The sequence below is a fragment of the Ambystoma mexicanum genome, chromosome 2q (genome assembly GCF_040938575.1).
Source record: "Ambystoma mexicanum isolate Mex_15411 chromosome 2q, UKY_AmexF1_1, whole genome shotgun sequence".
Taxonomy (NCBI): Eukaryota; Metazoa; Chordata; class Amphibia; order Caudata; family Ambystomatidae; genus Ambystoma; species Ambystoma mexicanum.
In genome coordinates, this window is record NC_090924.1 from 1,160,583,622 (window position 1) to 1,160,610,106 (window position 26,485).

At 47.2% G+C, this 26,485-nt stretch overlaps 1 long non-coding RNA gene across 1 annotated transcript in view; it reads left to right on the forward strand.

Annotated features, from left to right (window-relative positions):
• Nucleotides 1-4,652: 4,652 nt before the first annotated feature.
• Nucleotides 4,653-26,485, forward strand: part of LOC138570017 (uncharacterized) — a 64,931-nt gene continuing 43,098 nt past the window's right edge. Inside the window, exon 1 of the long non-coding RNA XR_011303381.1 lies at nt 4,653-4,823. This is a non-coding gene — a long non-coding RNA (uncharacterized lncRNA). The remainder of the gene's footprint in view (nt 4,824-26,485) is intronic.

Genomic DNA, 26,485 nt, shown 5'->3' on the forward strand with positions numbered 1-26,485 from the left:
GGGACACATCCCCTTAAAGGGGCCATGCACATGGGAGCGTCACCCATCACACTCCTCCTTTTTCATAACAAACAAACAAACGTGGCTAAAATCTACATGTGTCCCGCCTGTTACAGAACGACACACTACTTCTCACTTCAGACCTTGCGGGATAACCAAATACTAAAATGTAACGCTAACACATACCTCGCTAACTCAAAATAGTTGCAAGTCTAACACACACTAACCAATTATAATCATACTCCGCGGGTGACAGTCGCGGTGAGTGAGCTGCCGGTGGAATGTAGGCAGCTCTCCCACATTTTACAAGACCCTTTATTCACCTGGGGTTCGGAACTGCAACTACTGACAAAACGCCAAGGTCGGTGGCTGGCTCTACGCACACCTCACAACTGCGGGGCCACCGCTTCACCTTATTGTTCTTTACTGAGACCACTTTAAGCATGTGACTACTATGCAGGTTCACAGCAGCAAACACACAGGATTAGAGTCCTCTTTAAGCAATTGCAGGGCCGCAGGATACCAGTTCGTCTTCTATCAGCGTCTGTTCAGGAGTCACTTCCCGGGTCCAGGTCCAGCGAAGGTACAGTTCATGGCCGGCAGAGCCGCACCTGGCGGGTGCCAGGGGCCACATCGGCATAGTTACCTGCTGTTCAGAGCCTAGGGACACCGGTCACCGGGCGTCCACGCTTCTCCACGTGCTGTTGGTGGGGCACAATGCTGTTAACCGGGCACGGGGGTGACAGGACATCACTTGCCCCCTCTCCGGCGATGTTCCCCAGTCCGGAGGTCTCCCCCATCCGGAGCGCAAGAGGGCGCACAAGGACTCATTCTGAGCTGTAACCCACTTCTAGCCTGATGTACTGACTCCTGGGGTTGTGGTCGAGAGCTGCCTGGTTCGCTGGTCAGACACACGTATTCCGAACTCGGGGGTCCTGCAGGTATCTCCCCTCCCCCAAAACCGCGCTTAGCCTGGTCCTTCGATGGCGTGGCATGCAGGGTGTCCTTGGTGACCCGCAGTTGGGGGCCACCAGTGTGGCAGACAGGGTGGCTCGTGTTCTGCTGGCACCAGGCCGGGAGACAACCACCTCTCTGCTGGTTGGCCTGCCATTTTTCCTTTTTTGCTGTTGCAGTGCACCCGTCCTTGTCTGGCTGGCAACGCTGGGGTGGACTGGCGTCGCCGGTGGGTGGTGAGAGCCACCCTCCTGGACCATCTGACAGCACCTAGTGCCCCCTCCTCAGAGTTGGGGCCCCACACTTTGTTCAGTCCTGCGGTACCCAGAATGCTGGATATCCTGGTACTCATGACTGCGACCCGTGCGGGCGTGCGGTGAGAGTCCCACGTTGGCCATGGGGAGGCCATGGTTGGTGCTGGGTCGATGCCATTCTTCACTTGCTCAGGGCGGTCATTGGTGCACAGAGTCATCCGTCCATTCCGTGCAGCCCTCTGGGCACTGCACTAGCGATGAGGTACATGATGTGCAGAGTGCAGCACGCTCAGGTTCACTGTGCTTGGAGCAATGCTGTGGTGCTGGTGGGTCAATTCTGCCCTGCGGCCAGTGTCGACATGGCATATGTGATCACTCCCATTCCTCTGCATTGAATGGACTCATCCCGACCTGCCCAGTGCACCGCTTCTTCATGGGAGTGGCAGGGTCACCCGTGTTTGTTGGTCAGACCCCATGGTGGTTGGGCTCAGGGGGCCGGTAGATACCTCCCCCAAACCTACTTTGGCCTGGTCCTTTGACCTGATGGCACGCCGGGTGATGTTGGCAGGCAGGCAGGGCCACCAACTCCTTGGTCCTCAGATGGTCCGATAGGGGACCTTTGTGGCAGGGTGTCGAGGCCACTTGCGGGGCCGGCAGGTGTCTTCCATGTTAGGGTTTCCTGTTTCCCCCATTGCACTGCTATTCAGGTGTACAGTGCACATGGCTTTGGATGCAGAAATGTTGCAGCTGAGGGTTCTGATGAGCATAAGGTGTAAGTCCCCTGTTCAACACTGTGCGGCTCGTGTTGCGCACTGCCGCACTCGATCAACCAGTTGCTCCCTATTGTGCCCCAGGTGACTTCTTCAGGCAGGAGCGCGCACGCCCATGGTAGTGGGACACACGTGACAGGGCGATGCTGATGCTGTGGCGCTGAGAGTGGAATGTGCAGCCACAAGTTTCTTGTTCAGCACCTCTTGTATGGAGGCATGGAGTACTCCCTTGTCGGCTCTGCTGGGCTGGGCTGATTAAAAGGGCCCTTTTATTTTCCCAGGATCCGGCGCCAGAGCGCTTCTGCGAGTCACCGCCTCCAGGCCTGGGGTCCTCTTGAGCTCCCTGCGGTGCAGGTTGCAGCCCGGTTGTCGGAGCTCGCCTCCTGCACCGGTGCAAGCGCAAGCTGGGTCCTCCCGTTGCCCATCACCCGGGATAGTTGGGGGCGGGCACTTACCCCCAGGGCATCTCGCGGCAGGCTGGCCGAGGTGGTGCTCCACGGCGGCACTCGGCCGCCCTGACATTTGTGGAGGCGGGCACTCCAGTCTCACTGCTTCGGCTGGGGGCCAGTCTATTTCTCCCACTGGACGTTGTTTTTTTTTCCCTTTATTTTCCTGCATAGCGCCGCGGGACAGGACGTGGGCTAGATCCTCCCCGGGCCGCACGAGCACCCTCCTTGCAGAGGGCCGCGGCCCGGGGCAACACGTCTCACCTCCCGGCGGGAGGTCAGGACACTGCCGCAGCCGCATCGGCACCACCGCCACCTCCTCCCACGGCGGCGGATGTCCCAGGGTGTTACAGGCTGTCCCCGTCCCTCTACATGAAGGGGCAGCCGCCTCACCTCTTTCCTCATTTTTTTTTTTTTTTTTCCGTGGCAGCGGATGCTCGCCAGCTCTCCCTCAGGGATGCGCCGTTGCCACAGCTGTGTTTCTCCTTGGGAGGGCGCACACCCCTCTTCATATTTCGGGCGGCAGGTGCTGCCTTCAAGGCGTGGTGAGTGCCGCTGTCCAGGCACATACAGCCGCCGCAGTACCACTGCCTCGGCGCTCCGCACCGGAGCATTTCATGTTTTTTTTTTTCTTGCTCTGCACTGTTGCGGCCGCTGCCGCTTACTTCCGACTGGAGCAGCATCCGCAGTCGCTGGGGCGGGATGACCACGGGGGGGGCCGGCATGTTCCCCCCTGCAACGGCAGGCGCGCCGGGTCCACAGGCGCAACACAGCGGCCCCGCACAGCGGACGCCGCAGGGGTTCGCCATCGGCCCCTCCTTTCGCGGTGGACACCGCTCATTGCTTTTCCCGGGGGGGCACACACACAATCACCCTCCCCACGGCAGGGGTGCTGGGGATAATGCGCAGCGTGACCCACCCCCGGCGGGTGGTGCACATCCTCTCTTCCTGCAGCAACGAACGTCGCAGGAGAAGCATACATCGCAGGGGTGCCGCCATGCTCCGATCCTGGCCGCACGAGCACCCCCATTACTGAGGGCTGCGGCCGGGGCGCAGCACGCAATGGCTCCCCTGCACTTCCACCACTGCAACGAATCGCCGCTCCTCCTCCATCATCCTCTTTGCGGCAGAACGCCGCGGGGTGAATGCCTCATCGCGGGGAGGCCCGGGCCTACACCACGGCGGTGAGGCGCAGGCCACACCGGACCGCGATGGGGTCGGACGTTCCTCTTCCCCCCCCACCACTCACTGGCAGCATGGGGGGGGCCCGTGGACTCGTCCTCGTCGCCATTGTTGGGGGTCACCTGCCATGTTCGTCCGGCAAGCGCCCCTGGGTGCTCTCTGTGTGAGCACCACACAGGCCCACTATGTGTGGGGGTTGAGGGCCTGCCATTGGCATTCGGCAGGCCCCTCGGAGCTATGGACACCAGCGCCATAGGGAAAGAGCCTACCGTAGAAAACTCTGCCAACCTGTTGAAGGAGGAATCAGGGTGGCCCTGCTATATTGCTAACCAAAGCCCCACACCGGGAAGATGTTGGTTCCTAGCTGGACAGGACATTGCGAACTGAGAATTATGGGTTAGTAAGAGGTATTCATACTTAAAAAGAAGAAAAAAAGTTCCTGGGAGTTAAGAGACCTCAAAGGTAAGTACTGGGACGAGTAAGAGGGACAGCGATCCGTTAATTTAGGCCTGAATTGTTACGGAAGTATTAGCCCTGGGTATGTGCTAGCCGTATGTATACTGTCCCAAGAAGGCCCATGTTGCACAATCAGAGGGAAGTGTGCTTATCCCCTAGGCTATTGCTTATAATGGAGTAAATTATGAATAACAAAATCAAATCCAATCATTGGTTTCGATACCTTATATATTTATTGTATGCTTGGATAACTACACTGATACAATACTGCAGGATGTGAAACGTCGTAGACCTCCAAAACCGTTCTTCCACCGATTTTTATTTCACATTTGAAGACGTTAAACTAAACCACAACGATGATTTTGTAAATGTCCGATAAACACCGTGGCGTCATTTCTAAACTGAAGGCAAGACACCCGTACCTCCCCGCTTCTCCACGCGCCGTAATTTACCGACTACAGACTCAGGCTGCACTACTGGGAAATGGAAAAGACCTCCAATGAAATCATTCCGCCCTATTCCCACAATGCTTCGGGACAGAGCGCGATCTGGCGGCGATCCTAGAGTGTAGCCCTCTCTTGTCTTCCGGCGCGTCGCGCCGCGTCAGTTCTAGCCGCCTGTTTTTTTCATCTCTATGGTGCAGTGACAAGCGAAACAACGTGAGGAGGAGAGACTACTGGTAAATATGTCGGACAAGAAGCAGACCGTAGACTTGGGGCTGCTGGAGGAGGACGATGAGTTCGAGGAGTTTCCAGCCGAAGGTAAAACGATTACATTGTCGCAGAGGTATTTGTAATTAGTGGACCTTTTTAAGAAGTGGAAGTTGCCCATCTATGAGTATCTGGGTTGAGGGCATGATGGGGCTTCGCATTCTGTACTGTCTGGCCTTGGAACCGAGCTGCATTTTGCTTTCCTTGGTCAGTTACGTTTCACTTTAACGCACTGCCAGTAAATCATTATCGTCAAATTGATTTTTCCCAAATTACAACGGCATATCGCAAACGTGTTACTAACACAGTCCGCAAAGACCTGTATTAATGTCAAAAGCCTATGTCTCTTGGCATCAAATGAATAGCTTGAAGACTTTTTCATCAGAGACTCTTCGTTCTCACTGAATGAAGAATCTATTGTAATGTTAATCTCGTGAAAGACCCATGGCTTGTTTAAAGTCTACCCCTTTCTACTTTGTTTTTAGGTGGCGCTTAAGCACCACCTTTTAAGCTGAAATTATGCATTTGAGTACAGGTAGGAGGGAGATGACATGTTAGGATGGACACTGAGCTTGTGCGTGGTGGTTGATTATTTCCAGTGCTTTAAGTGGGCTGGGGCCAGCAGGGGGTGGGCCTTGGCAATCTCCTAAAAGGGGGGCAGAGCTGGCGCCCCCTGGTACCAACATGCCATGGTGGGTCACATTATCCCACCACAGATGTAGCTGCGATGAGAGATCTGCCTGCCATTTTAAAGTTAGACAGCTGTGTGACTGACACAAGTGCCAGCCAGCCACAGTAACGCTGAAACTGTAAGTTGCAGTTTCAGCAACGCTGTGGCTGTCAGGTGCGTCTGTCGGGAACTGTAACTTCCTCTTGTGACCCCTTGCATGAGGGGTCACAAGGGGTCACACGAGTAAGTTATCGTCTCTTTGTTTCACCTCCCCAGGCCACTGACCCTTGATAAACCCGGGGGGTAGGGGGGGCCTCCGTGATCTAATCTGCAGAACATAGACATATGTTACATATGTCTGTGTATAAAAGGCTTGAAAAGTATACAACCATAGTAAGGTATGCATACAAATATATAAATGCTTACATACATTTATATATCTGCACGCTTTACTATGGTTTGTGCACTCTTCAGGCAATGCCCACCATGGAATCCCTGCCCCCAAATAAGTCGACCCTCCCCCTTTTTCTTACCCCACTTAAAGTACTAGTTATTACCCCACCCATTGGCTTCCAATGTGTTGTCTTGTGTTCCCTGCTTTGGTCCTGCATGAATGCTTGCTTGAGGGAATACCTGGTGGAATGTATGCCTGTGGAATGTTGTGGTGTGAGTTCCCCTTAAGTTCCATGAATGTCAGCTGGAGTAAAGCAGACTGTGAGAGTGAAGGCCGGTGGATGTCTCCTGTGTACCGTCCTACTTTCTTACCGTTTCACGTCCCGAAGGAACCGGGGGGTGATGTGCTGGTTTTGGACTCGCATTTGGATAAGTAGCTCCCTGTGTGCTGACATTCTCGGCTATGTACAGCGTCGCTCAATTTTTTTTCTTCGTTTCCACATTTGGGTTCCATAGTCATGGAGCGTAAAGCATCTTGCACCAACAAAGTGTTTCCTCCAGCTTTCTGGGGCATCCTGTTGTGTGCCCCTGTCGGGACATGCCATGAGAGAACGTTAAGGAGAAGATGCGGAGCCAGGCGTGCATTCGTTTTCAAAAATTGATTAGCAGAATTTGCTAATCAAAATGTTTTTGATTAGCAAACAGACCCATTTGAAATGAGCAACAATACAGCAGTTGTGCGTACTATTGAAATAAGACAACAGTGAGAGGAGTCAGGCCTTGCAAATTATTTAAACCTCAGCTAGACCTGCAGGTCTGGTATCTTATTTTACCTATTTGTCAGATTCCGTTTTACTCCTCCAGCGCGGAAGCAGCACAAACACCTGCCTCCCCTCGGCGGTCCCGGCGCCTGGTTTAGGGCAAAACACAGGCCGCCGTGACCCCCTTGGGGAAAGAGGGTTAGGGTCCTTGGATTGGATGGGTTTCGGGGAGTTGGGTAAACCGGATAGAGGTTTAGGAATCTTGATGGTGGATAGGGAGGGGGGATTAAAGGGAAAACATGCTCCTGAGCTCCCGTCCTGTGAGCTTCTCTTGGTTAATTTCCAGCGAACATTTAGTTTTGGTTCACATGCACTCTCACTCTCACATGAGGCTTGACACTCAATCGCACTGAAGCATTGCTTTTGCCCCTTGCCTCTTCATGGCAAACCAGAGGCGCTGCACTCAGTTATGGTTTAGCACTGAGTTTGCCCCTTGTCACCTAAAAGCTAGTCCCCCCCACTCAATTTTTCTTTAACATGAAAGAATCACAACATATAAGCAATATGTTTTCTCCCCCAAAATGAGCTGCTGCTCTGCCTTTTCAACGTAACCGAAACATAAATATAAAATAGCACTTAGCTCAGGCTGTTCGTGTCCATTTCACGAAGAGGAAGTTCGCACAGTTGTCGGACCTTTCCGCCGCAAGAAGCAGCGCCGGTGCCTGCCGAAAAGGAAACAATTAGTGTGTTTTTCTAGACTGCGCCTTCCAGGTTCAGTTTCGCTAGTTACTATTAGCACATGCTAGACATGCGATGTCACATGCTGTTAGTGTTCCGCTCTGGGCTGTGGCAGTGGATTCCCTTTGATCTCCCTCCCTGGATTGTCTTTGCGGGATTACTGGGATCCCTCCCTCTCAAGGGCTGCCGTTCCGATTGCCAAACAAGTTAGGAATAACAAGAAGAACTTAGCTTTTATCTCGCGGGGCCGCAAGAGTTTTCTGCAGGCGAGGTCTGGCCCCGCGTGTAGTGTTCTGCCCGGAGATCCTCTGAGATGCGTCCGTTCGGGAGAAAAGCTGAGCGCGAACGAATTTGCGTTGTCCGCGCATGCGCAGGAGTTCCGGCGCGCATACGCTTGGGTGTTGGTTTGGGCGTCGGCCTTCGCTTTTGCAGGCTCCGTGTGCCTGAATTTAGTTCATGGACTGCCGGGGCTGTAGTTTTGAGGCCAAGCATGCTGGGAAGTGTAGTTTCTTCCTGGTTCTGTCTTTCGCTGGCTTCAGCACAGTACAACACCAAGCACATCTGCAATGAGGGCAAAGGTGACATCTACATAAGGTGGCTCGTACACCCCCTCCCTGAAGGGCCGGGTTTGGTGGTATAGTTCTGGTGAAATGGGCGCAAGAGCCGAGGAGCATGTATGTTACTGGCTGGTTCCCATGATCGGTCTTCTGGACCGAAGCCCACCCAATCAATTAGGTAATGGAGCTGACCCCCCCCCCCCCTCCCTCGTGAATTCAATATTGCTCGAACTTCGTATTCAGGGTACCCCTTTACTATGATTGGTGGTGGTCTTTTCATTCGAATGTGGGGAGCCGCTGGTTTCAAGAGAGCTACGTGGAATACCGGGTGAACTTTCATATTCTGAGGCAAGTGGAGTTGCATGGCCACAGGATTTATAACTCGTGTTATCTGAAATGGTCCCAAGAATCGTGGTTTCCGTTTCTGAGACCCAGGCATTTGTAAGTGTCTGGTTGACAACCACACTTTATCACCTGCTTTATAGTTCGGACTGGGCCGGCGCTTCTTGTCTGCGTATCTTTTACTGGAGTATTTTGCGGATACCCAGGTTTGATGTGCTTGTTCCCAGTTTGTGTTAACAGTTCTAATCTACCTTGGACGGATGGTAAGACATCAGGTAGGTGAGTCACTGTGGGCTGGACATGTGGGTCATAACCGTACGTCATGTAGAAGGGGGAGTAGCCGGTGGAAACATGTTTGGAATTATTATATGCTAGCTCTGCCAACTAGAGAGTTTCCACCCAAATACCTTTTGGTGCTATGAGTAAAACAGCGTAGATACTGTTCAAGAGTTTCGTTCAGTCTCTCAATTTGTCCGTCGGTTTCGGGATGATAACTACTGGACATTTGCAGCTCAATGCCTATCTTTCTACAGAATAGGCGCCGAAACCTGAAGGTGAATTGGGAGCCTCGGTCTGAGACTATGTGTTGTGGTATACCATGTAGACGGACTACGTGTTGCAGAAAAAGATCCGTAAATTACTTTGCGGTCAGTATTCCCTTAATTGGGATAAAATGAGCCAACTTAGAGAAAGAGTCAATATGTCGTAAATCTCCCCCCGTCTCACCTGTGATCGGGATCTCCCTTGTTCGGCCGCAGGACTCTTCCTGTGGATGGTTCGGGTCTTGAATAGGCTCGCCCGAGCCTCGTCGGGTTGCAGGACGCGTTCAAGTTCCGGGAAGTTCGTGGTTCCAGGGTATACAGGATAGCGATGAATGAGTAAGTAGGGGGGGAATCCAGGAACAGGATAAAAGGCAAGGAAGGAAGTAAGAGGATCAAAGGAAACCAATGAGAGAGTAAACGCACGTCGGGTCACTACCGAAGATAGCGTTGAGACGCGCGGACCCGCAGGGGCGTGACCAATTTATAGTAGTACGTGCCACGACGTGAAAGCTAGTGCGTAGCACGGAGCTTAGTACGGCCATGTTGGGAGGGACAAGGAGTACAAGCCCTTCGTGACAATGACCATGAGGTCCAGAAGGGGCAATTTCGCCGGGTCATGACACAATAACCACCAATATCATGGTATACCCCTGGTCCGGAGGTAATTCCACGATAAAGTCTACCGAGATCATATTCCAGGGTTGCGTCGGGGTGGGTAGAGGTTTAAGAAGGCCCATTTGGTGGTCTGCCTTGCTTCAAGCACATGTTTTACAATTTTTAACATACTCCTGGACCTCTTGGTGGAGGTTTGGCCACCAACCATGTCTCTGGATTAAGTCTCGGGTTTTGTTCACTCCTGGATGTCCGGCCAGTGGTGAATCATGGCACCACTCGAGTATCTTCTTACGTAGGTCATTTGTAGGTATGTACACTGTAGTTCCTTGATACGGCAACCCATCAAGTACCTGACGTTTCTTCTGCGGGTCTTCCCAGTGTAGCAATTCCTGTGCTGTCATGCCTTCTCTGATTTGTTTTGTTGGTTGTACTACCTATGATTTTTGTCGGAGACACAATAGGGACTTTTTCTGTGTTGCTAGTGATCAATGGCTCTGGGTATCTGGATAATATATCGGCTTTTCTAAACCTGGGCGATATGTGACTACGAAATCGAAGTCTGCAAAGTACATGGCCCATCGCAGTTGACGTGGGGTGAGAGCGCGTGCTGACTTTAGAAATTGAAGATTTTGGTGATCGGTCAGTACTGTGACCGTGTGTCGTGCTCCTAGAAGGTAGAGCCTCCATTCAGCAAAGGCTGCTTTGATGGCGAGCAACTCGCGGTCCGCGATGGTGTCATTTTGTTCTGCTGGATTCAATTTCCTAGAGTAATATGCTACCGGATGTAGTTGGCCCGACCGATCCCGTTGAGAAAGGATGGCCCCCAGCACGTAACTGGAAGCATCTGTTTCCACCAGGAAAGGTTGACTGGGGTCTGGATGTAGGAGAACTGGTGCTGAGGTGAACGCCTCCTTTAAACACTTGAAGCTTTCTTCTGCTTCCGCACTCCACACAAAGGGTGTTCCTTTTCTAAGGAGCCGAGTTATAGCTAGCACCTTCTGGGCAAACCCTTGTATAAATCTTCTATAGAAGTTCAACCCTAACACAGATTGCACTTCTTTAATGCTTCTCGGAGCTGGCCAATCTAGAATGGCTTGAACTTTATGCATGTCCATCTTGACTCCTTCCAGGGACAAAATAAATCCAAGAACTCTACCGTTGTGCAGTGGAATGAGCAATTTTCTAATTTACCATACAGATGTTGCTCTCTTAACCGCTGCAGGACAGATCTTGCTTGACGTATGTGCTCCTCCATGTTCTTGGATTAAATCAAGATGTCCTCAATATAAACAACGACGAAGGTGTCCAAAAAACCACAGAGAACCTCATCTAGGAAGTGTTGAAAGGCGGCGGGTGCATTACAGAGACCGAATGGCATGACTTGGTATTCGTACAATCCAAATTTTGTTCTAAAAGCTGTCTTCCATTCGTCTCCTTCACGCACCCGCACCAGGTGGTAGGCCCCCTTTAGATCTAGGTTGGTGTAAATAGTAGCTCCTCGAACTTGGTCCAATAATACTGGTATGAGGGGTAAAGGGTATCGATTCTTAATGGTGATGCAGTTTGTGGCACGATAGTCGATACATGTTCTAAGTTCTCCAGTCTTTTTGGGTATGAAAAACAATGGCGACGAGACTGGCGAGATGAAGTGGCGAATTAACCCATTTTGAAGATTAGTATCTATGTACTCCTTCAGATGTTTTTCCTTTTCCATCAGCGCATAGATCCTGCTACACGGTAGCGCAGCTCCAGGTTCAAGGTCTATTCTACAGTCAAAAGACTGAGGGGGTAAGGTTTCTGCTAAAATTTACTAAAAACATGTTGAAATTCTTGGTACTCCGAGGGCAAGCCTTCCAGATTTCCTGCTTGCGAGGCTCCCAAGACTCGAATTGTGTGCCCTTTTTCTTTGATACAATTGTTCTGACAAAAACTGGAGGAGAATTGTACTGTGCCACATGTCCAGGTGTTGACGGGATTATGGAGAGCGAGCCACGGGAGGCCAAGTATCAGCCCAAACTGGGGGGCTGCTATGACATCAAACTGCATACATTCCGTGTGCCCCTGAACGTCCAACACCAGCTCTTCTGTTTGTTGCGTCACCGGACCAGATTTAACAGTGATCCATCCACAGAACATAATGCTTCACGATTTTTCTTGGAACTCACGGGTAAACCTAATTTCTGTGCATATTGTTTGTCCACAAAGTTTCCCGTAGCTCCAGAGTCAACCATCAGGGTTATTGGAGGGTTTTCTTGACGTGTACGTAAGATCCCGGTCACAGTGATGTGCGTCTCTAGGATATGTGTGACGTTGGCTAGCATATGTCTCGGGGCGTTACAGGGGTTTTGGCTTGCCAGATCCGTCCCTCTCACTGGCGAGCTCCAGCGTTTCCCTGTGAAGGGGTTCCTTTTGGCTTGGCTTCACACTCTTTCACAAAATGTCCGGATTTACCACAGTACATACAAAACTTCTCTCTCCGACGTTTCTCCCTTTCTTCCTTGGTAATGGGCCCCCGAATTGTACCTATCTGCATGGGTTCTGATTCTGGGGTCTTGTCTCCTTTTCCCGTGGTAACCGTGTTTTTTTTGATAATCTAACCTCTATGGGCCTGGCTTACTTTCTAACTTCTGTCTTGTCTCCTTTCACTCTGACGGTGATCCAAGCGCAAGGCCAAGTCAATCATTTGAGTGCAGGTGTTCGGTTGCGGATCAACCTGAGCTATGAGGTCTTTCAGGTCTTCCCTGAGACCCTGGTAAAAGAGGGCTGTTTTCTTTTCACATGGCCAGTATGCTTCAGCCACCAGACGGTTAAAAGCGGTAACATAAGTGGTAAGATCCTTGTTGCCCCGTCGAAGGGTAATTCCCGATCCCTCACTAGAGAGGCTCCTCTTCAATTAAATATCTTTCCGAACTCCTCTTGGATAGTCCCTCAATCGTATAGAACCTCTTCATCTTTCTGGACTAAAGGGGTAGCCCAAGCTGCGGCGTCCCCCGTTAGATAGGAGATGACAAACGTAGTACGTGATTGGTCTGAGCGGAATACTGTGAGTTTGGTGAAGAAATGCAACTGGCATTGAGTCAGGAACACTGAGTATTTTTGTGGATCCCCACCATACCTTTACGGGGAGCTAAAGGCATTGGGGGTTTAGTGCTTACTTGAACTGGAGTCGGACCCCCATCTGTAAGTGGGCTCCCCCGGGCTGCTAGTTCTTGAACCCGGGTAGTCAATGTGGCGTAATCCTGCCTGGTAGCAGCTAACTCTGCTTTCAACTCGAGAAGGGCATGGGCTATTTCCTCCATAACGGCGTATTCGTGCTGCTTGGGCGCTTTACAATACGTGGGTTTGCGCTACCGTCAGGTTCCGTTTTACTCCTCCAGCGCAGAAGGAGCACGAACACCTGCCTCCCCTCGGCGGTCCTGGCGCCTGGCTTAGGGCAAAACACAGGCCGCCGTGACCCCCTTGGGGAAAGAGGGTTAGGGTCCTTGGATTGGATGGGTTTCGGGGAGTTGGGTAAACCGGATAGAGGATTAAGAATCTTGATGGTGGATAGGGAGGGGGAATTAAAGGGAAAACATGCTCCTGAGCTCCTGTCCTGTGAGCTTCTCTTGGTTACTTTCCAGCGAACGTTTAGTTTTGGTTCACATACACTCGCACTCTCACATGAGGCTTGACACTCAGTCACACTAAAGCATTGCTTTTGCCCCTTGCCTCTTCATGGCAAACCAGAGGTGCTGCACTCAGTTATGGTTTAGCACTGAGTTTGCCCCTTGTCACCTAAAAGCTAGTCCCCCCACTCCATTCTTCTTTAACATGAAAGAATCACAACAGATAAGCAATATGTTTTCTCCCCCAAAATGAGCCGCTGCTCTGCCTTTTCAACGTAACCCAAAGATAAATATAAAATAGCACTTAGCCCAGGCTGTTTGTGTCCATTTCACAAAGAGGAAGTTCGCACCTTTCCGCCGCAAGAAGCGGCGCCGGTGCCTGCCGAAAAGGAAACAGTGTGTTTTTCTAGACTGCGCCTTCCAGGTTCAGTTTCGCTAGTTAGTATAAGCACATGCTAGACATGCGATGTCACATGCTGTTAGTGTTCCGCTCTGGGCTGCGGCAATGGATTCCCCCCGGTTCTGGGTCTCCCTTTGATCTCTCTCCCTGGATTGTCTTTGCGGGGTTACCGGGATCCCTCCCTCTCAAGGGCTGCCGTTCCGATTGCCAAACAAGTTAGGAATAACGTAGCTTTTATCTCGCGGGGCCGCAAGAGTTTTCTGCAGGCGAGGTCTGGCCCGCGTGCAGTGTTCTGCCCGGAGATCCTCTGAGATGCGTCCGTTCGGGAGAAAAGCCGAGCGCGATCGAATTCGCTTTGTCCGCGCATGCGCAGGAGTTCTGCGTGCATGCGCATACACTTGGGCGTTGGTTTGGGCGTCGGCCTGCGCTTTTGCAGGCTCCGTGTGCCTGAATTTAGTTCCTGGACTGCCGGGGCTGTAGTTTGAGGCCAAGCGTGCTGGGAAGTGTAGTTTCTTCCTGGTTCTGTCTTTCCCTGGCTTCAGCACAGTACAACACCAAGCACATCTGCAATGAGGGCAAAGGTGACATCTACATAAGGTGGCTCCCATAACCCTAGTACCCCCCACTGACCCCACGCTTCCTGACACTATTCAACCTAAGGCAAAAGCACTTGACCCATAGCAACGGAGGGCAACACATTTAACATGTGTTTTCTGTAAAATGGTGCATGTCACTACAACCCATTTAATGCTTGGCACACTGCTGCCACCCAGAGGCCAGCCATGCACAGTGAAACTTATTTGCCATTTATTGCAAACAAAGTAAATGTTAAATAAAAGTTTCAAACATCTCTTGTGCTACTCGCCGTTCATAAAATCTACTCGATTCTGCAAGTGGGCTAAAAGACTTTTCGAGCCATAGGTGAGGTTTTTAATTGGCTGTAACATTGGTGCCAGATGTCGTCTTTACTATTCGAGCTTGGCTCCTATGAAGTGCAATATCATTTTTTTTTTTTTTTTTTATATCTGGGAATTAAAATATATGTCAGCCTTTAGGGAGCTACTGGCGCCCAATATTGTTAGTATATGTTCCGGTGGTTATAAAAAGTATCAATGATTTTTATATAGTAACAATCTGGCTGCTCTAATTCAAAATACAGTAACCCTTAGGCTGTCCAAGAGTTAGAAAATAACAAAACAAAAACCAATACTGCATTGATTGAAATGGCGCCTTTTTATTTAGCATACATATAAGTCGGTCACTGCAATATTTGTCTTGCAGTTTGTCTATATGTTAATGATTGCCTGTTGTAAATCATTCTGTCCACAAAACATTCACTGTCTTCTATGTGTTTTTTTTTTTTTCCCCCCAGTTGGTTTGTGGATTATCTCAATTGTTTAAGTCCTCTGCTTTCTCTGTGAAATTCTTCTCTTTTTTATTTTTTGGTTCCTCTTAGGTTTGTATAGTTCCTCCTATTGGTTTTTGTTGTTTCTCCTTTCCTTGTTTCAGTCCTCTATTTTTTGTTAGTCAGTGAAATTCTTCTTTTTCTTATTTGGTTCTTCGACACGTGTTTCCCCGTCTACTGATCTGACGGTTCTTCAGGAGGTTCCTTGCATTCAGTTTCACTACACAATTGCCTCGTTTGGTATCGGCATTTTGTGTTAATTTCTCAATTGTTGCCTTCAAAAAAGTTGCTTATTTCTAGTTTAATTATATGAAATGTTGCTAGAATTCTTCCATTTCAGATTCATATGCTGATTATATTCTGTTAGGAATCACAGAGATGGGTGTTCCAATTTGTCGTTATTACAAGTTACCTGGAAAAGAAACCCACATCTCGGTTTGAGTTGTTGCTATCTATGTTTGCAAACATTTTTGGTTAATGTAATTGAAAGAGTAATTGCCTTCTAATATACACAAGTCATTATTTTCTTACTTGCATTTGACAAAAGTTTCTATACGTATTTTGCTAAGAGACATAACGGGACAATGTGTTGAATGTTTTTGCATTTGTAAACTGTTTGTAGCAGCTTTGCTTATTAGTTTATATAGAATGGTACCTTGTTGTTTCTTTCAATTTCTTGAATTATATTGTTCATTTAAATGATGTATGTTTATTTATTTCTATTGCGCACCAGACCCAAGGGTATTCGGGTGCGAGGGCAAAAAGAGGGTTGTTCAACTTAGGTTGCAGGATACAAATTAAACATTGTGGTACAGCTGCGGTTACAGTGCTGTAGCTATGTATTGTCAAAGAATCACAGAAGTATATACAGTAAGTTTTCAAGAATGCAGGCATGGCATAAGTAGGCAGAGCAAATATACAGAATACATATGAGATCCAGATGTCAGAAGGGTGAGGTTAGACATCATGATCTTTTAGCCATTGAATCAGGTTGGATCTGAATTGCCGGTAGGGGAGATCTTCCCTTAGAGCAGGGGGAAGGGAGTTCCAATATTGTGCTGCTTTAACAGCGAAGCTACTCCCACCAGATTTGGTGAGTTTGAATCTGGGTACTAGCAAAAGGTTGGAGTTAGCTTTTCTAAGGGGGCGAGAGGCTGTTTGTCTGGAGAATCTGTCTATAAGGTATTGCGGGGCTGAGACGTTTGTGTGTGTGTGAGGGATGCTGTTTTGAGGAGGATTTTGTCGTTTGTGCTGAGCCAGTTAGTTGATCTCCTGAGGTCCGATATATGGGTGTTTTTAGGGAAGTTTAGGGCGGCTCTCAGGGCATTATTTTGAAGTCTGTATTTTAGCAGTGATGTATTTGTTACTGCCTATGTAGAGGGGTTGCAGTAGTCTAGTTTCAATAGGATTAGTGCCCTTGCAAGGATAACGCAGTTATTGGGTGGGAGGAAGGGCTTGGCTGCTCTACTTAGCTTGCAGGTGTAGGAGGTGGCTGAGGCCATGGCATTCACTTGTTTACCAAAGGTGAGCATGGAGTCTATGTAGAAGCCGAGGGTTTTAACTACTTTGGCCACAGTAATGATGATATTGTCAATTATGAAGGTGTCATAGTTGGGGCCTATTTGATGTTGGAGGAAGTGCCTAGGATGAGGAGTTCAGATTTGTCATCATTCAGGCATAGACCGTGGGAGGCCATCCATGCCTGGATGATGAGGTAGGCTCTATTCACAAAGGCCACATCCTTGTCATAATCTCCCGTCAGCGGGATGAGGATCTGTGTATCATCTGCATAGTTCGTGTAGGTGATACCTAGACCATCTAGATATTGTAGAGGGTGGGGGGATCCACATGATCCTTGGGGTACGCCGCATGAGATGGGTGCAGGGTCTGCAGCTGCTAGAGGAGAGAAGACTTGCATTGTCCTGTTATCTAAGAAGGACTGGATCCTTGCGACTGCTTCATGGGAGAAGCAGGCTGCCGTGACCAGATGATTGCAAAGTATTGCATGGTCTACCAGATCGAATGGGGCAGATAGGTTGAGGAGTAGTAGGAGTGAAGTTGTGCCTTTATCTCTTAGTGTGTCTATTTGTGCCTTAAGGTCTAGGAGTGTAGTCTCAGTACCATGCTAGGAGGTGGTTTAGTTCCAGGTGGTGCTGAATCTGTAGGTAAGCTACTTTGTCCAGGATTTTCAGTAGGAACGGCACAGTGGTTATGGGGCGATAATTAGTTGGGATGGAGGGGTCCAAGATTTGCTTCTTGAGGAATGGTACCTGATGTGAAAGAGGCGTTTATAAGTTTGATGATGAAGGGTGAGAGTTCACAGGCAGCGTCTTTTATGATTTGGGCTGGACATGGGTCGCCTTGGCAGTTGGAAGGTTTGAGAGTGAGGATGACATTCTCGACATCTTTAGTGGAAACTTTGCGAAAGTGAAAGGGAGGGATGTCGAGTGCGGATGGAGGAGGAGTGGATTTCAGAGTTGGTAATGAATTCCTGGTAGCCTTGGAGGGGGTGCCTGTGTTGGCAGTATTTGGGATAGTTATAGAGGCTTTTTTGTTGTGGATCTTTGCCTGAAGCATTGTTATTTTATTGGCAAGGGCATTTTGTATGCCTGTGCACCAGTCTTTATCCTTGAGGCAAGAGTCGGGAACTTGGATAGGCGATTCTACTTCTTTTAGGATGGCGAACAATTCTTTGGTGTTGGATTTGGCTTGAGTGATACGGGTGTTGTAGGATATTTGTTTCGCAAGGATGATTTCTTTTGTAGAGGGTAGCTAGTTTCTTCAGATTATTTTTATTGATGTCAGAGGGGTCCGATCTCCAGGTTTTTTCACTTTGGCGTTTCTTTTGTCTGATGTCTTTTTAGTAAGGGTGTGAACCAGGTGTTTAGGTGTTGGCGGGGTTTGCTCTTCCTAATTTTCAGTGGTGCGATGGCGTCCAGAGAGGCGAGCATCACTTCATTGTACTTTTCTACCATGGAGGCAGGGTCAGACTGATCTGAGAGAGTTTAACGTGGGGAGAATAAGGGGGATAAGATTTTCAGGGGTGATATTTTTTTAATTTCTAGTAGGTACGGTGGGGGCTACGATGCTATTGTTAATGGATGTGGTGGCTTTTAGGGTGAAGGATACCATGTGGTGGTCGGACCATGGCAAAGGCATTATAGAAGTGATGGTAATAGGGCAGTTATGTTGGGCAATCCAATCGAGGGTCCTTCCTTTTGATGTGTGGGATCTGCAATCTTTTGGGTAAATCCTAGTTCCTCAAGGGTGCTGTTCATTTGTAAGGCATTGGGGTCACGTGGGTCATTGAATCCAAGGTTGAAGTCGCCTAGGATGAGACATTGGATAGAATTTTTTTAGATTGTCAGCAGGTTCGCAAGGTCTTCCTCAAAGGAACCTAGGGGGCCTGGTGGACGGTATGACAGGTGGATGATAATAGTTTGGTTGTTGGCAATGGTAAGTTTAGCTGTGAGGGATTCACAGGAGTTGGTCTTTTGGGGTGGGGAGAGTCTTAGGGCTAGGTGATTTTTGACAATTATAGCAAGGCCACCACCTCTAGACGTGGTGCGGTCTATGCGTATAAGAGTGTAATTATCTGGGATGGCTAGCATGATGGCTGGACCTGCTGCTGGATGAAGCCAGGATTCCGTGATGGCCAGGAGATCTAAGTTCTCATTTTGGATGATGTCTGCTATTTCGGTGGCATGGGCTACCATAGAGCGGCCGTTTATTAGGGTGCCTTTTATTCCAGGCAGGGTGGTTGGGGGTAGTGGACGGCTGGGTTTTGTGTTGGCATTTGGGGGTGGGGGGGTGGATTTTCTAAAAATCCGGCTGTTCTTTTTAGTTGTAATCGGTGTTGGCCGATGTTATCTATGTGTGGTGGAGTGTTAGTGGTATGCAAGGTGTGCCTATTGTGATTAGAAGCCGGTTGGGCCTTAGATAGCGGGACATATATTCTTGGGAGTCTGGCGCGGAGTCTTAGGTTGTGGCTGGGATAAGTTCAAGTTATGGGGGGTGGTCAGATAGAGGATTATTCTGAGTAGAACTGTGTAGAATAGTGGTAGATGCATAGTAAACTGGTGAAGTTAGCTTGGAGTACTGGCCACCTAAATGCAGCTTTGAAGGTGCAGGTGAGGATAGGTAGGCCCTGTCTAACTGTTGGGCATGTACAGGCAACCTAAATGCAAGTTTACTAAAATAGGCAATCTAGATGCAGGTTTACTAAGACGGGCAACCTAAAAGCAAGTTTACTAAGACAGGCAACCTAAATGCAAGTTTGCTAGAACAGGCCAACGTTGCTACAAAAGTACACTTTGTTAGGTTCAGAGGTCAGTTAGGGTACATGTACAGTTTAGCAACTCAGTATGCTGGTGACATGATGTGCAGAGGGACAGGCTAGTGCATTGGAAGCAGGCAATAAGGTAGCAGTAGGGTGTCTATAGCCTAGCTGAGGTATGCAGTTCACATAGCATAATAAACAAGTATGGTAGCTCGCGGATGTAGGTGGCGACTGGCCATAATGGGAGTGCATGGGCGCTAAAACCAAAACAATAATGTCTTGTGGTGCAGCATTAGTAATACCTGAAGGAAGTCCATGTGGGAGGCAGGTTACTGGGCTTAAGGACCTGGCGCAGACCACGGCACGCTTGGTCGGCTCCGTCAGCAGGGAGCCTTTTTTCAATGGCCTTGCTTCGAAAGGCCGGCTCTCGCCTGCCGGCGACCGTGATTGGTTTAGGTAGGCGCAGGGGACCAATCGGCAGGTAGGTACAGGCAGGGAAGTCAGGCATCCAATGTGGATCGGGTCAGGCACAAGGTGCACTTGAGGCGGTGGCCATCTTAAGGCAGTTATCCCGTGTTTAGGCACTGGGATCAGGATTGAAATGCACTCGAGTCACGGGATATTAGTAGCAAGCATATCTGAGGTAGAGTTGCAGATCTAATAAAGCCAGTAAGCTTTTTACACACCGGATTGCTGGCACGTGGGTGGAAGAGCGTGGAGGGGCTGGAAGGCAGCAGGTAATATGCCAACAGCTTACCTCTGTACATGGTTGGTTGCATGATCCTTCATTTGCGACCAGACTATTTTGTAGATTGCCTGTATGGAAAAGGCAAACAGTCATTGCTAGTGCCCTCATTGTGACAGAGTTCGCGTCTGTTTCTAAGTCTAGATTCACTAATGTTAACACTAATTGCTCGCAATTTTGCTTGAAATTTAGCATCTTAATCACCTTGCCGTTATTTCTCCATGTTCGCTGTGATTCCCCGCTGAGCGCCCGTCCGTATTATTCTTCCTTCTTCCTTCTTCTGTTAACGAACTGCAATCACGTGATGTATTTATTTGTCTGCGATGGCGTTTACTGTGTTACGTGCTACTCCGAGTTTTAATCGCGTGATAATGTTTGTTTTCATCTGACGTTCCCTGCTTTGCGCTCCGATGACGGTTGCCATTTTGGTTTGGAATGATGTTTTCCCTTGTTTTAACTGTAGTTTTTTCTCCTTTTTGTTTTATTTTCTTCGTTTCCATAAATATTCTTTCAGACTCGATCTGTATCAGACTAATAGTTGTATTATTATCTTGATTCGCATAATTTTGTATTTGGGTTGTAGGAGTCGTATTTTCATTGCAGTAAATAGATCTCTTTTTCCCATGTGGCAAATTATGTTATGTGTTGTTGTTTTTATCTACATGTATTGTGTGTTCTTTTCCAGACATTTTCTTGAATCGGTTTGAGTAAAAAACATCTTACTTATGCCAGACCTGTCCGTGTCTTGTTTTTTCCACTCTATTTTGTTTATTATATGGGTGGTATACTTGCCCAATGGCTTTATTTGAAGATTTTTCATTTTATAGAAAATGGTGCATTTCCTGATCTTTGTTCAGTCCTGTATGACGTGTCAAGATGACAAATCCAAAATGCTTCTTTTTTTCTTAACATTTTTTCTATGTTGCCACCTCCTAGGTGGGGATTCAATTTTTTCAATACCAAGTATTTGAGCTTTCCAATGTCGGTTAGTAAATGGTTAATTTGGAAATGCTAAGCCAATGGAGTTTGAGGTACTTCGTTGCGTATTGATCTTATGTGTTCTCTAATTCTAATTCTGAGCATACGTTTGGTACTTCCAATGTACAATTTTGTACAGATGCATTGAATTGCATAGACTAATAATTTGCTATTGCAGTTGATGAACTGTTGTATTTTCTTGATCTGTCCATTGTGCAATGTAATTGATGTCCTTTCATTGTCTGAGAATTGGCATTGATTGAAGGATCCACATTTGTAGCATCCTATCTTTGGATTTTTGAGCCACATCTGTTGTGATGTGATGTTACTCTTCTTCTCTAATACAAAATGCGATGGACTTAGTATATTTTTGAAGTTTTTGGCTCTGCGAAAGTTAATGCTTGGTTGTGAATCTAATAGTACTTCCAGATCTTTGTCAGTTTGTAGTATGTTCCAATTCTTTTTGAGAATGTTGAGAGTTTTGTTCTTGCTGTTATATGTTGTGATGAATCTTATTGTTTCTTCTGTTTGTGGTCTCTGCGGTTTGTTCTTTAGGAGATCTGCTCTTGTTCTAAGATTGGTTTTTAGATAGCTTTTCATTAAGTGATTGTGGTTGTAGCCTCTGTTATGGAATTTTCTTATGCTTTCTTTTGCATGTTTTTCAAAGTCTTGAGCTTTTGTGCAATTCCGTTTAATCCTTAGCAGTTCGCCATATGGTATATTTTTGGTTATATGGTGTGGGTGATTACTGATAGCATGTAAAATGCTATTAACTGCTGTTTCCTTTATGTAGAGAGGTATGGATTTTGTTATTTTCTATAAAGAGATTAAGATCCAAAAAGTTGATGCTGCTTTGGCTGTATTGTATTGCGAGCTTTAAATTGTAGTTGTTGGAATTCAAATATTCATGATAATGCTTCAATTGGTTTTCTGTGCCATTCCAAATCATAATAATATCATCAATGTACCTGCCCCAGTATGCAACCTGGTTGGTTATATTGAAAAACTGACGGGTCCAGGCATGTTCTGTCTCAAGGTGCCCCATATATAGGTTAGCATAAGATGGGGTGTATTTTGCCCCCATTGCTGTGCCTTGGATTTGTTTAAATATCTCCATATTGAAAGAAATATCTCCATATTGAAAGAAAAAATGTTGTTTCCTAGTGTAAAATCTAGCATCTCTAGGAGCATTTGGTTTTGTTCTAAAAATGATATTGATCTTGTTTTCAAGTAGTGTTCCGTAGTTTGTAAGCCCTTTTCATGAAGGATGCTGGTGTAGGGGCTTGATACGTCCAACGTTACTAGCCAGAAGTTGGATTATGCACAGGTGATGTGATGTTTGACTGGCAGCCAATGCAGTATTTTTTAGTGCTGGAGTGATGCGGTCTCTTCTAGATAGTTTGAGGAGGAGTCCGGCTGCTGCATTTTGGATGCATTGTAGTTTCTTCAGGAGGTATTCTGGCATCCCGAGATGGAGGCTATTTGCGCAGTCGATTCTTTGACATGTTGAGGGCGCCGATTGTGAGTGTTTTGGGTTTTCTTCTTGTTGTGTGTAGGAGGAAGAAACATTTTTTGATTACATTTGTGGTCCTAAGGTTAGGGTGTTGTCCATCAGGACTCCCAGATTTTTGACTACCTTAGATGGCGTTGGCGTGGTTCCCATTTCCGTCGGCCATCGAATTTAGGTGTTGGTCCCTTGGTTTTTGGATACAATAATTTCTGTATTTCTTGGGTTGATTTTCAAGTTGTTGGCGTTCATCCAGTTGAAGCCTTCTTTTAGACACTCAATTGGGGTTGAGTGATCGGCTTGAGTGTCTTCGATTTTGTAGATGATTCGAGTGTCGTCTGCATAGTTGTAGCATGTAATTTTGTATTTTTTGAAGATTCTGATTACTGGAGTCTGGTAGATGTTGGAAGTATAGTGGTGATAGTGAGGACCCCTGTGGTACTTCAGTCATTAACTCTGGGGTATATTTGAAGGGTTTTATCCATACAGTTTATGTTCTGTCTTCTAGAAATGATTTAATCCAGAGTAGTGCCATGTCAGTTATGCCTATGTCTTCCAGTCTTTTGGTTAGGGTGTCCTGGCTAACTATGTCGAAGGCTGCGGAGAGGTCGAGCAGAATCAGAGCTGTTTGTTCTTAGTTTGTCCCAGATGGATAGTAGTCCACTTGCGGGTCTGAAAATGACTTGTGCTTGGTCTAGCAGGTGGTGCTTTTCTGCATGTTCTTGGGTTAATTTGTATTCGTAAGTATCTAGGAGTTTTGGCGGGTCGGGACTGTTTGAAATCGGTCTGTAGTTGGAGAGGTCTTCCATGTTTCCACTTGTTTGTTTTTTTTAAAAAGCGGTTTGATCTATGCGGATTTGAACGACCTTGGTACAGTTCCTGTTGCGAGTGAGACTTGGGAGGTTTCTGTAGTATTCTGATGGCGTTCCTTGTGCGAGGATTGATTTGTAGATGTCAGGGGGGCAGGGATCCATGGGTCATCCATCTTTCTTGCTGTGTTTTACCAGCAAGACTAATGCCTCTGATATTTCAGAAAGCTTTGGAGTTTGTGTTGTGGCTCTTCGTTGGGTCCGGTTGGTTGAGTGTAATGGTTGGTTGGTCTGTTTTGTATGATTTTTGCCGGCTGTCGTTGATTTTGTTCTTCAAATGGTCTGTCAAGTTGTAGCATAGTTTCTCTCAGGGGGGAGTGTTGTCGCAACCAGGTGGGTTTCTCATTTCTTTAATGATCAACATTTCTTTTTGTGTTGGTGGGATTGGTGATGCTGTCATAAGCCTTCTCTTCGCCTTTTGTATTTCCTTCTTGTATGCACAGATTTGTTTCTGGAACAGTTATTTTCTTGTCTTGGTTGTATTCTTTCCTCCAGTCCAATTCCATCTTGTTGTCCTTTTTCATGGTGCTTTGAGGGGTGAACCATTTTGCCATTGCCCCTTTTTTTAGGGGTTAAATGGTTTTTCCGGGGCGATTCCAATTGTATCAGCGATCCATTTGTGGAGTAGCTGCGCTTTCCCGTCTAGGTCAGCCAGATCTGTTTGGCCATCTCCAGTTCCATTAGGTCGCTTGCTTTAACAGTTTTCCAGTTTCTTTTTGTGATTTTTCAAGTGTCCTTTGAATGCTATTGCGAGGCTGCCTCTTTTTTTAATTTTTTTTTTTTATTATTTTTTTTTTTTTTTACCTTAAGGCATTTGAAGTTGGTTGTGAGGCAGCTTTGGAGTGTTATTTTGTAGTTTTCGGAGAAACAAAGTTCCTATCGGTAATGGGAACTCCCGTCCCCTGCACTCCATTCAATAGTGGAAAGATGACTTTCCAAACTCTATCTGGATATCAAAGTTTTTTTTCGCTGCAGTCAGAATTCACAAAAACCAATTGGAGACATTCAATCAAAATATTCAAATTGTCTCTTGGTGATTTTCAGTGTTTCACAAAATAATTAAAAATGTTTACATGAGTTCTTTTCACTGAGTAAGTAAATTCAGTGTAACAGTTCAACGTAACACTTAGAGAATTCAAAAACAATATGTTTACTAATTAGCTCAACGCGTTTCAAGAGATTTCCCTCTTCTTCAGGAGCAACAAATCATTTCTAAATGATATAGCACCAAATATTTTCAACACTTCTTCATTACAACATTACAAAATTAAACATTTCTTTTGACAATTATGTCCCAAGTTTTTTCTTATTGTTTTGTTACAACTATGACCGCTGTGAAATCATGGAAACGTCCCCTATTCTTGTTGTCACCAGTTCATTAATGGCAGTCAGTGGATAATGTGAAATTGGTGTTAATAATTTACTGGATCAATGCACTTATGTAATGTTGCTACCTCCCATAAGTTCAAAACTGTACCTTGGTAACTTTTATCCAAAAGTTTCGCTTGGTGCTTGCAGAAGGGGAGGGACTTCGATTAAAGTATTGAAAACTAAGTTTTGTTTGGAAAGTCATATTTCCACTATTGAATGGTGTGCAGGGGACGGGAGTTCCTATTATAGGAACTTCTTCTATATCGTTTGATGACTTAATGATACCAGAGTCGGTTCTTTTTCTCCCCAGCACCCAGGAAAAACTGATCAGTATAGGAGCCAGTGGAGCTGTGAATTTGGGATCATATTGACCTTGTATGCAGAACATAAATAAGAAAGGGTCCAGCCATGTTTCTGTGATGAATAGGATGTCAATGCCGTTGCCACAAAGGTCAAAGATCTCTGAATGTTTTGACATGGATCTTGCGTTTATTAGATTGCAGTGAAAGGTGTAGTTTAGTTTGGGCTTAATTGTCGGCGTTGTCTTGTTTCCTTCCCGGTGGATCGCTAGTTGAGGTGTTGGTACAGGTGCGTCTGTGTCATCAAAGTTCTTCTAGGTTCAGTTTTGGGTTTTTGTTTTCATCGGGAGGTTCTTCAAAATGTTGTGGATGTCGAGTGGAAGTTCCTCTTGTTTTGGTGATGTAAGGTGTTATTGCGTCAATTACGTTTTAGTGTTGTCCGTTCTTCTGAGTGGTGGTTTGTTTGTGTGCTGTTGTTGTTGTTTCAGGCGTCGCGTTGGTTCGTTCTTGTGACTAGTTAATTGCGAGGTATGGAGTTTGGTAGAGGGATTTCTCTCTTCTCTGATGGTTCAGTTATCGTTCCAGCTGTGGGAGTGTGTTCTGCATTTGTGAGTCTTCGGTGGTATTCAGTTGTTTGTTCTTTCTGATCTTTGTCTTTCCTTCCGTCCAAGTCGTTTGCTCAGCATTTTAAGCTTGGGAGTTTATGTTGGCCTTTATTTATTTTTTATTTTTTGATGCCAAGTTTTTTTGCTTCGGTCCGGCTGTCTTGTGGTGTTGTACTGGGTGTAGGGAATTGTCTGGTACAAGTTTGGGCTCTGTCTGTTGGTGGTCTTGTCAGCTGATATCGCTGACTGGTTCAGGCGCTTTCTCAAGTGAGGTAGGGAACTTTGCTAGGGTTATATCGTTGGTGAATTCCAGTGGCTGTCCTTAATGTGGGTCTCCCTGGAAGAGGTTCACTGTAGTGAACAAGCGATTTGGTGTTAAGGTATAGCTAGTAACTACAGAGTTGTCCTAATGGGCGTAACTGACAATCACTGTCATCTCATGAGGCGCGAGCCTATAATCACAGTATCACTGCACAATAATCGGCCAGTAATCTCTGTATCACTCCACCGTGGTGCTCTCTAGATGTCAATTGGTCAGTGTGTGTCAATCTCAGTCCTTAGTGCTCAGTCTGGTGACCAATGACAGTATTATCCTGGGGGAGAGGACAACAATCGCAGCACTGTCCTGGGGGGCGTCAGCTAGCATTCACAGTACCCTAGAGGGCAGAGGCTAGCAAGTACAGTGATTATTCTGTAATGGAGGTTTCTGGATGTGAATTAGGTCAATGAGTGCTAATCTCTAGGGTAGGTTGCCAATGTGGACACAGCTGGATCAGAGTTCTGCACAGTGGCAGAGAAGCTCACAGCCAACAATGCAACTTGGAATAGGATATAGCTAGATTTGAGAGTCCTGTACACGGAAAGAGTGGCCCACCGCCAGCAGTGCGATTTGAGTACCAGACAATGCAATTTGAAATAGGGTCCTGCAAATTTGAACACCAGACAGTGAAGTTTGAGATGGGGCTCAGCTAGACTTGAGACCCGTACAGCGGGAGAGAGGCCCACAGCCAACAATGCAATCTGAATACCAGA